Raw genomic sequence first — 12,020 nt, forward strand, 5'->3', positions numbered from 1 at the left:
GTCTAACTGTTGGACACCAGAGACCAGGCAACCACAGTATGTCTAACTGTCGGAGACCAGAGACCAGGCAACCACAGTATGTCTCTGTTGTTGACCAGAGACCAGGCAACTACAGTTTAACTGTCAGAGACCAGAGACCAGGCAACCACAGTATGTCTAACTGTCAGAGACCAGAGACCAGGCAACCACAGTTTAACTGTCAGAGACCAGAGACCAGGCAACCACAGTTTAACTGTCAGAGACCAGAGACCAGGCAACCACAGTATGTCTAACTGTCAGAGACCAGAGACCAGGCAACCACAGTATGTCTAACTGTCGGAGACCAGAGACCAGGCAACCACAGTATGTCTAACTGTCAGAGACCAGAGACCAGGCAACCACAGCATGTCTAACTGTCAGAGACCAGAGACTAGGCAACCACAGTATGTCTAACTGTCAGAGACCTGAGACCAGGCAACCACAGTCTAACTGTCAGAGACCAGAGACCAGGCAACCACAGTCTAGCTGTTGGACACCAGAGACCAGGCAACCACAGTATGTCTAACTGTCGGAGACCAGAGACTAGGCAACCACAGTATGTCTAACTGTTGGAGACCAGAGACCAGGCAACCACAGTTTAACTGTCAGAGACCAGAGACCAGGCAACCACAATATGTCTAACTGTCGGAGACCAGAGACCAGGCAACCACAGTCTAACTGTTGGAGACCAGAGACCAGGCAACCACAGTATGTCTAACTGTTGGAGACCAGAGACCAGGCAACCACAGTATGTCTAACTGTCAGAGACCAGAGACCAGGCAACCACAGTTTAACTGTCAGAGACCAGAGACCAGGCAACCACAGTATGTCTAACTGTCAGAGACCAGAGACCAGGCAACCACAGTATGTCTAACTGTTGGAGACCAGAGACCAGGCAACCACAGTTTAACTGTCAGAGACCAGAGACCAGGCAACCACAGTATGTCTAACTGACAGAGACCAGAGATCAGGCAACCTCAGTATGTCTAACTGTTGTTAACCAGAGACCAAGCAACTACAGTTTAACTGTCAGAGACCAGAGACCAGGCAACCACAGTATGTCTAACTGTCAGAGACCAGAGACCAGGCAACCACAGTTTAACTGTCAGAGACCAGAGACCAGGCAACCACAGTTTACCTGTCAGAGACCAGAGACCAGGCAACCACAGTATGTCTAACTGTCAGAGACCAGAGACCAGGCAACCACAGTATGTCTAACTGTCAGAGACCAGAGACCAGGCAACCACAGTCTAACTGTCAGAGACCAGAGACCAGGCAACCACAGTCTAACTGTTGGACACCAGAGACCAGGCAACCACAGTATGTCTAACTGTCAGAGACCAGAGACCAGGCAACCACAGTTTAACTGTCAGAGACCAGAGACCAGGCAACCACAGTTTAACTGTCGGAGACCAGAGACCAGGCAACCACAGTATGTCTAACTGTCAGAGACCAGAGACCAGGCAACCACAGTATGTCTAACTGTTGGAGACCAGAGACCAGGCAACCACAGTTTAACTGTCAGAGACCAGAGACCAGGCAACCACAGTATGTCTAACTGCCAGAGACCAGAGACCAGGCAACCACAGTATGTCTAACTGTCAGAGACCAGAGACCAGGCAACCACAGTATGTCTAACTGTTGTTGACCAGAGACCAGGCAACTACAGTTTAACTGTCAGAGACCAGAGACCAGGCAACCACAGTATGTCTAACTGTCAGAGACCAGAGACAAGGCAACCACAGTTTAACTGTCAGAGACCAGAGACCAGGCAACCACAGTTTAACTGTCAGAGACCAGAGACCAGGCAACCACAGTATGTCTAACTGTCAGAGACCAGAGACCAGGCAACCACAGTATGTCTAACTATCAGAGACCAGAGACCAGGCAACCACAGTCTAACTGTAAGAGACCAGAGACCAGGCAACCACAGTATGTCTAACTGTCAGAGACCAGAGACCAGGCAACCACAGTCTAACTGTCAGACACCAGAGACCAGGCAACCACAGTATGTCTAACTGTCGGAGACCAGAGACCAGGCAACCACAGTATGTCTAACTGTTGGTGACCAGAGACCAGGCAACCAAAGTTTAACTGTCAGAGACCAGAGACCAGGCAACCACAGTCTAACTGTCAGAGACCAGAGACCAGGCAACCACAGTATGTTTAACTGTCAGAGACCAGAGACCAGGCAACCACAGTATGTCTAACTGTCGGAGACCAGAGACCAGGCAACCACAGTATGTCTAACTGTTGGAGACCAGAGACCAGGCAACCACAGTATGTCTAACTGTCAGAGACCAGAGACCAGGCAACCACAGTTTAACTGTCAGAGACCAGAGACCAGGCAACCACAGTATGTCTAACTGTCAGAGACCAGAGACCAGGCAACCACAGTATGTCTAACTGTTGGAGACCAGAGACCAGGCAACCACAGTTTAACTGTCAGAGACCAGAGACCAGGCAACAACAGTATGTCTAACTGTCAGAGACCAGAGACCAGGCAACCACAGTATGTCTAACTGACAGAGACCAGAGATCAGGCAACCTCAGTATGTCTAACTGTTGTTAACCAGAGACCAAGCAACTACAGTTTAACTGTCAGAGACCAGAGACCAGGCAACCACAGTATGTCTAACTGTCAGAGACCAGAGACCAGGCAACCACAATTTAACTGTCAGAGACCAGAGACCAGGCAACCACAGTTTACCTGTCAGAGACCAGAGACCAGGCAACCACAGTATGTCTAACTGTCAGAGACCAGAGACCAGGCAACCACAGTATGTCTAACTGTCAGAGACCAGAGACCAGGCAACCACAGTCTAACTGTCAGAGACCAGAGACCAGGCAACCACAGTCTAACTGTTGGACACCAGAGACCAGGCAACCACAGTATGTCTAACTGTCGGAGACCAGAGACCAGGCAACCACAGTATGTCTAACTGTTGTTGACCAGAGACCAGGCAACTACAGTTTAACTGTCAGAGACCAGAGACCAGGCAACCACAGTATGTCTAACTGTCAGAGACCAGAGACCAGGCAACCACAGTTTAACTGTCAGAGACCAGAGACCAGGCAACCACAGTTTAACTGTCAGAGACCAGAGACCAGGCAACCACAGTATGTCTAACTGTCAGAGACCAGAGACCAGGCAACCACAGTATGTCTAACTGTCGGAGACCAGAGACCAGGCAACCACAGTATGTCTAACTGTCAGAGACCAGAGACCAGGCAACCACAGCATGTCTAACTGTCAGAGACCAGAGACTAGGCAACCACAGTATGTCTAACTGTCAGAGACCTGAGACCAGGCAACCACAGTCTAACTGTCAGAGACCAGAGACCAGGCAACCACAGTCTAACTGTTGGACACCAGAGACCAGGCAACCACAGTATGTCTAACTGTCGGAGACCAGAGACTAGGCAACCACAGTATGTCTAACTGTTGGAGACCAGAGACCAGGCAACCACAGTTTAACTGTCAGAGACCAGAGACCAGGCAACCACAATATGTCTAACTGTCGGAGACCAGAGACCAGGCAACCACAGTCTAACTGTTGGAGACCAGAGACCAGGCAACCACAGTTTGTCTAACTGTTGGAGAACCGAGACTAGGCAACCACAGTATGTCTAACTGTCAGAGACCTGAGACCAGTCAACCACAGTCTAACTGTCAGAGACCAGAGACCAGGCAACCACAGTCTAACTGTTGGACACCAGAGACCAGGCAACCACAGTATGTCTAACTGTCGGAGACCAGAGACCAGGCAACCACAGTATGTCTAACTGTTGGAGACCAGAGACCAGGCAACCACAGTTTAACTGTCAGAGACCAGAGACCAGGCAACCACAGTATGTCTAACTGTCGGAGACCAGAGACCAGGCAACCACAGTCTAACTGTTGGAGACCAGAGACCAGGCAACCACAGTTTGTCTAACTGTTGGAGACCAGAGACCAGGCAACCACAGTTTAACTGTCAGAGACCAGAGACCAGGCAACCACAGTATGTCTAACTGTCAGAGACCAGAGACTAGGCAACCACAGTTTAACTGTCAGAGACCAGAGACCAGGCAACCACAGTTTAACCATTGGAGACCAGAGACCAGGCAACCACAGTTTAACTGTCAGAGACCAGAGACCAGGCAACCACAGTATGTCTAACTGTCAGAGACCAGAGACCAGGCAACCACAGTATGTCTAACTGTCAGAGACCAGAGACCAGGCAACCACAGTATGTCTAACTGTCAGAGACCAGAGACCAGGCAACCACAGTATGTCTAACTGTCGGAGACCAGAGACCAGGCAACCACAGTATGTCTAACTGTCAGAGACCAGAGACCAGGCAACCACAGTCTAACTGTTGGACACCAGAGACCAGGCAACCACAGTATGTCTAACTGTCGGAGACCAGAGACCAGGCAACCACAGTATGTCTAACTGTCAGAGACCAGAGACCAGGCAACCACAGTATGTCTAACTGTTGGAGACCAGAGACCAGGCAACCACGGGATGTCTAACTGTTGGAGACCAGAGACCAGGCAACCACAGTATGTCTAACTGTCGGAGACCAGAGACCAGGCAACCACAGTATGTCTAACTGTTGGAGACCAGAGACCAGGCAACCACAGTTTAACTGTCGGAGACCAGAGACCAGGCAACCACAGTATGTCTAACTGTTGGTGACCAGAGACCAGGCAACCACAGTATGACTAACTGTCAGAGACCAGAGACCAGGCAACCACAGTTTAACTGTCAGAGACCAGAGACCAGGCAACCACAGTATGTCTAACTGTCGGAGACCAGAGACCAGGCAACCACAGTATGTATAACTGTTGGAGACCAGAGACCAGGCAACCACAGTATGTCTAACTGTTGGAGACCAGAGACCAGGCAACCACAGTATGTCTAACTGTCGGAGACCAGAGGCCAGGCAACCACAGTATGTCTAACTGTCAGAGACCAGAGACTAGGTAACCACAGTATGTCTAACTGTCAGAGACCAGAGACCAGGCAACCACAGTATGTCTAACTGTTGGAGACCAGAGACCAGGCAACCACAGTATGTCTAACTGTCAGAGACCAGAGACCAGGCAACCACAGTTTAACTGTCAGAGACCAGAGACCAGGCAACCACAGTTTAACTGTCGGAGACCAGAGACCAGGCAACCACAGTATGTCTAACTGTCAGAGACCAGAGACCAGGCAACCACAGTATGTATAACTGTTGGAGACCAGAGACCAGGCAACCACAGTATGTCTAACTGTTGGAGACCAGAGACCAGGCAACCACAGTATGTCTAACTGTCGGAGACCAGAGACCAGGCAACCACAGTATGTCTAACTGTCAGAGACCAGAGACCAGGCAACCACAGTATGTCTAACTGTCAGAGACCAGAGACCAGGCAACCACAGTATTTATAACTGTTGGAGACCAGAGACCAGGCAACCACAGTATGTCTAACTGTTGGAGACCAGAGACCAGGCAACCACAGTATGTCTAACTGTCGGAGACCAGAGACCAGGCATCCACAGTATGTCTAACTGTCAGAGACCAGAGACTAGGCAACCACAGTATGTCTAACTGTCAGAGACCAGAGACCAGGCAACCACAGTATGTCTAACTGTTGGAGACCAGAGTCCAGGCAACCACAGTATGTCTAACTGTCAGAGACCAGAGACCAGGCAACCACAGTTTAACTGTCAGAGACCAGAGACCAGGCAACGACAGTTTAACTGTCGGAGACCAGAGACCAGGCAACCACAGTATGTCTAACTGTCAGAGACCAGAGACCAGGCAACCACAGTATGTCTAACTGTTGGAGACCAGAGACCAGGCAACCACAGTTTAACTGTCAGAGACCAGAGACCAGGCAACCACAGTATGTCTAACTGTCAGAGACCAGAGACCAGGCAACCACAGTATGTCTAACTGTCAGAGACCAGAGACCAGGCAACCACAGTATGTCTAACTGTCAGAGACCAGAGACCAGGCAACCACAGTATGTCTAACTGTCGGAGACCAGAGACCAGGCAACCACAGTATGTCTAACTGTCAGAGACCAGAGACCAGGCAACCACAGTCTAACTGTTGGACACCAGAGACCAGGCAACCACAGTATGTCTAACTGTCGGAGACCAGAGACCAGGCAACCACAGTATGTCTAACTGTCAGAGACCAGAGACCAGGCAACCACAGTATGTCTAACTGTTGGAGACCAGAGACCAGGCAACCACGGGATGTCTAACTGTTGGAGACCAGAGACCAGGCAACCACAGTATATCTAACTGTCGGAGACCAGAGACCAGGCAACCACAGTATGTCTAACTGTCAGAGACCAGAGACCAGGCAACCACAGTTTAACTGTCGGAGACCAGAGACCAGGCAACCACAGTTTAACTGTCAGAGACCAGAGACCAGGCAACCACAGTATGTCTAACTGTCGGAGACCAGAGACCAGGCAACCACAGTATGTCTAACTGTCAGAGACCAGAGACCAGGCAACCACAGTCTAACTGTCAGAGACCAGACACCAGGCAACCACAGTTTAACTGTCAGAGACCAGAGACCAGGCAACCACAGTATGTCTAACTGTCAGAGACCAGAGACCAGGCAACCACAGTATGTATAACTGTTGGAGACCAGAGACCAGGCAACCACAGTATGTCTAACTGTTGGAGACCAGAGACCAGGCAACCACAGTATGTCTAACTGTCGGAGACCAGAGGCCAGGCAACCACAGTATGTCTAACTGTCAGAGACCAGAGACTAGGTAACCACAGTATGTCTAACTGTCAGAGACCAGAGACCAGGCAACCACAGTTTAACTGTCAGAGACCAGAGACCAGGCAACCACAGTTTAACTGTCGGAGACCAGAGACCAGGCAACCACAGTATGTCTAACTGTCAGAGACCAGGCAACCACAGTATGTATAACTGTTGGAGACCAGAGACCAGGCAACCACAGTATGTCTAACTGTTGGAGACCAGAGACCAGGCAACCACAGTATGTCTAACTGTCGGAGACCAGAGACCAGGCAACCACAGTATGTCTAACTGTCAGAGACCAGAGACCAGGCAACCACAGTATGTCTAACTGTCAGAGACCAGAGACCAGGCAACCACAGTATTTATAACTGTTGGAGACCAGAGACCAGGCAACCACAGTATGTCTAACTGTTGCAGACCAGAGACCAGGCAACCACAGTATGTCTAACTGTCGGAGACCAGAGACCAGGCAACCACAGTATGTCTAACTGTCAGAGACCAGAGACTAGGCAACCACAGTATGTCTAACTGTCAGAGACCAGAGACCAGGCAACCACAGTATGTCTAACTGTTGGAGACCAGAGACCAGGCAACCACAGTATGTCTAACTGTCAGAGACCAGAGACCAGGCAACCACAGTTTAACTGTCAGAGACCAGAGACCAGGCAACGACAGTTTAACTGTCGGAGACCAGAGACCAGGCAACCACAGTATGTCTAACTGTCAGAGACCAGAGACCAGGCAACCACAGTATGTCTAACTGTTGGAGACCAGAGACCAGGCAACCACAGTTTAACTGTCAGAGACCAGAGACCAGGCAACCACAGTATGTCTAACTGTCAGAGACCAGAGACCAGGCAACCACAGTATGTCTAACTGTCAGAGACCAGAGACCAGGCAACCACAGTATGTCTAACTGTCAGAGACCAGAGACCAGGCAACCACAGTATGTCTAACTGTCGGAGACCAGAGACCAGGCAACCACAGTATGTCTAACTGTCAGAGACCAGAGACCAGGCAACCACAGTCTAACTGTTGGACACCAGAGACCAGGCAACCACAGTATGTCTAACTGTCGGAGACCAGAGACCAGGCAACCACAGTATGTCTAACTGTCAGAGACCAGAGACCAGGCAACCACAGTATGTCTAACTGTTGGAGACCAGAGACCAGGCAACCACGGGATGTCTAACTGTTGGAGACCAGAGACCAGGCAACCACAGTATATCTAACTGTCGGAGACCAGAGACCAGGCAACCACAGTATGTCTAACTGTCAGAGACCAGAGACCAGGCAACCACAGTTTAACTGTCGGAGACCAGAGACCAGGCAACCACAGTTTAACTGTCAGAGACCAGAGACCAGGCAACCACAGTATGTCTAACTGTCGGAGACCAGAGACCAGGCAACCACAGTATGTCTAACTGTCAGAGACCAGAGACCAGGCAACCACAGTCTAAATGTCAGAGACCAGACACCAGGCAACCACAGTTTAACTGTCAGAGACCAGAGACCAGGCAACCACAGTATGTCTAACTGTCAGAGACCAGAGACCAGGCAACCACAGTATGTATAACTGTTGGAGACCAGAGACCAGGCAACCACAGTATGTCTAACTGTTGGAGACCAGAGACCAGGCAACCACAGTATGTCTAACTGTCGGAGACCAGAGACCAGGCAACCACAGTATGTCTAACTGTCAGAGACCAGAGACTAGGCAACCACAGTATGTCTAACTGTCAGAGACCAGAGACCAGGCAACCACAGTATGTCTAACTGTTGGAGACCAGAGACCAGGCAACCACAGTATGTCTAACTGTCAGAGACCAGAGACCAGGCAACCACAGTTTAACTGTCAGAGACCAGAGACCAGGCAACCACAGTTTAACTGTCGGAGACCAGAGACCAGGAAACCACAGTATGTCTAACTGTCAGAGACCAGAGACCAGGCAACCACAGTATGTATAACTGTTGGAGACCAGAGACCAGGCAACCACAGTATGTCTAACTGTTGGAGACCAGAGACCAGGCAACCACAGTATGTCTAACTGTCGGAGACCAGAGACCAGGCAACCACAGTATGTCTAACTGTCAGAGACCAGAGACTAGGCAACCACAGTATGTCTAACTGTCAGAGACCAGAGACCAGGCAACCACAGTTTAACTGTCAGAGACCAGAGACCAGGCAACCACAGTTTAACTGTCGGAGACCAGAGACCAGGCAACCACAGTATGTCTAACTGTCAGAGACCAGAGACCAGGCAACCACAGTATGTCTAACTGTTGGAGACCAGAGACCAGGCAACCACAGTATGTCTAACTGTCAGAGACCAGAGACCAGGCAACCTCAGTATGTCTAACTGTTGTTAAACAGAGACCAGGCAACTACAGTTTAACTGTCAGAGACCAGAGACCAGGCAACCACAGTATGTCTAACTGTCAAAGACCAGAGACCAGGCAACCACAGTTTAACTGTCAGAGACCAGAGACCAGGCAACCACAGTTTAACTGTCAGAGACCAGAGACCAGGCAACCACAGTATGTCTAACTGTCAGAGACCAGAGACCAGGCAACCACAGTATGTATAACTGTTGGAGACCAGAGACCAGGCAACCACAGTATGTCTAACTGTTGGAGACCAGAGACCAGGCAACCACAGTATGTCTAACTGTCGGAGACCAGAGACCAGGCAACCACAGTATGTCTAACTGTCAGAGACCAGAGACTAGGCAACCACAGTATGTCTAACTGTCAGAGACCAGAGACCAGGCAACCACAGTATGTCTAACTGTTGGAGACCAGAGACCAGGCAACCACAGTATGTCTAACTGTCAGAGACCAGAGACCAGGCAACCACAGTCTAACTGTCAGAGACCAGAGACCAGGTAACCACAGTATGTCTAACTGTTGGAGACCAGAGACCAGGCAACCACAGTATGTCTAACTGTCGGAGACCAGAGACCAGGCAACCACAGTATGTCTAACTGTTGTTGACCAGAGACCAGGCAACTACAGTTTAACTGTCAGAGACCAGAGACCAGGCAACCACAGTATGTCTAACTGTCAGAGACCAGAGACCAGGCAACCACAGTTTAACTGTCAGAGACCAGAGACCAGGCAACCACAGTTTAACTGTCAGAGACCAGAGACCAGGCAACCACAGTATGTCTAACTGTCAGAGACCAGAGACCAGGCAACCACAGTATGTCTAACTGTCGGAGACCAGAGACCAGGCAACCACAGTATGTCTAACTGTCAGAGACCAGAGACCAGGCAACCACTGCATGTCTAACTGTCAGAGACCAGAGACTAGGCAACCACAGTATGTCTAACTGTCAGAGACCTGAGACCAGGCAACCACAGTCTAACTGTCAGAGACCAGAGACCAGGCAACCACAGTCTAACTGTTGGACACCAGAGACCAGGCAACCACAGTATGTCTAACTGTCGGAGACCAGAGACCAGGCAACCACAGTATGTCTAACTGTTGGAGACCAGAGACCAGGCAACCACAGTTTAACTGTCAGAGACCAGAGACCAGGCAACCACAGTATGTCTAACTGTCAGAGACCAGAGACCAGGCAACCACAGTTTAACTGTCAGAGACCAGAGACCCGGCAACCACAGTTTAACCGTTGGAGACCAGAGACCAGGCAACCACAGTTTAACTGTCAGAGACCAGAGACCAGGCAACCACAGTATGTCTAACTGTCAGAGACCAGAGACCAGGCAACCACAGTATGTCTAACTGTTGTTGACCAGAGACCAGGCAACTACAGTTTAACTGTCAGAGACCAGAGACCAGGCAACCACAGTTTAACTGTCAGAGACCAGAGACCAGGCAACCACAGTATGTCTAACTGTCAGAGACCAGAGACCAGGCAACCACAGTATGTCTAACTGTCAGAGACCAGAGACCAGGCAACCACAGTATGTCTAACTGTCGGAGACCAGAGACCAGGCAACCACAGTATGTCTAACTGTCGGAGACCAGAGACCAGGCAACCACAGTATGTCTAACTGTTGGAGACCAGAGACCAGGCAACCACAGTTTAACTGTCAGAGACCAGAGACCAGGCAACCACAGTATGTCTAACTGTCAGAGACCAGAGACCAGGCAACCACAGTTTAACTGTCAGAGACCAGAGACCCGGCAACCACAGTTTAACCGTTGGAGACCAGAGACCAGGCAACCACAGTTTAACTGTCAGAGACCAGAGACCAGGCAACCACAGTATGTCTAACTGTCAGAGACCAGAGACCAGGCAACCACAGTATGTCTAACTGTTGTTGACCAGAGACCAGGCAACTACAGTTTAACTGTCAGAGACCAGAGACCAGGCAACCACAGTTTAACTGTCAGAGACCAGAGACCAGGCAACCACAGTATGTCTAACTGTCAGAGACCAGAGACCAGGCAACCACAGTATGTCTCTGTTGTTGACCAGAGACCAGGCAACTACAGTTTAACTGTCAGAGACCAGAGACCAGGCAACCACAGTATGTCTAACTGTCAGAGACCAGAGACCAGGCAACCACAGTTTAACTGTCAGAGACCAGAGACCAGGCAACCACAGTTTAACTGTCAGAGACCAGAGACCAGGCAACCACAGTATGTCTAACTGTCAGAGACCAGAGACCAGGCAACCACAGTATGTCTAACTGTCGGAGACCAGAGACCAGGCAACCACAGTATGTCTAACTGTCAGAGACCAGAGACCAGGCAACCACAGCATGTCTAACTGTCAGAGACCAGAGACTAGGCAACCACAGTATGTCTAACTGTCAGAGACCTGAGACCAGGCAACCACAGTCTAACTGTCAGAGACCAGAGACCAGGCAACCACAGTCTAGCTGTTGGACACCAGAGACCAGGCAACCACAGTATGTCTATCTGTCGGAGACCAGAGACTAGGCAACCACAGTATGTCTAACTGTTGGAGACCAGAGACCAGGCAACCACAGTTTAACTGTCAGAGACCAGAGACCAGGCAACCACAATATGTCTAACTGTCGGAGACCAGAGACCAGGCAACCACAGTCTAACTGTTGGAGACCAGAGACCAGGCAACCACAGTTTGTCTAACTGTTGGAGACCAGAGACTAGGCAACCACAGTATGTCTAACTGTCAGAGACCTGAGACCAGGCAACCACAGTCTAACTGTCAGAGACCAGAGACCAGGCAACCACAGTATGTCTAACTGTCAGAGACCAGAGACCAGGCAACCACAGTA

At 50.2% G+C, this 12,020-nt stretch overlaps 1 protein-coding gene across 7 annotated transcripts in view; it reads right to left on the minus strand.

Annotated features, from left to right (window-relative positions):
• The window catches only part of tjp1b (tight junction protein 1b), a 281,606-nt gene that overhangs the window by 218,649 nt on the left and 50,937 nt on the right, over nucleotides 1-12,020 (minus strand). The gene's annotated exons all lie outside the window — the stretch shown is intronic.

Source organism: Oncorhynchus mykiss, chromosome 2 (assembly GCF_013265735.2).
Source record: "Oncorhynchus mykiss isolate Arlee chromosome 2, USDA_OmykA_1.1, whole genome shotgun sequence".
NCBI classification, from domain to species: domain Eukaryota; kingdom Metazoa; phylum Chordata; class Actinopteri; order Salmoniformes; family Salmonidae; genus Oncorhynchus; species Oncorhynchus mykiss.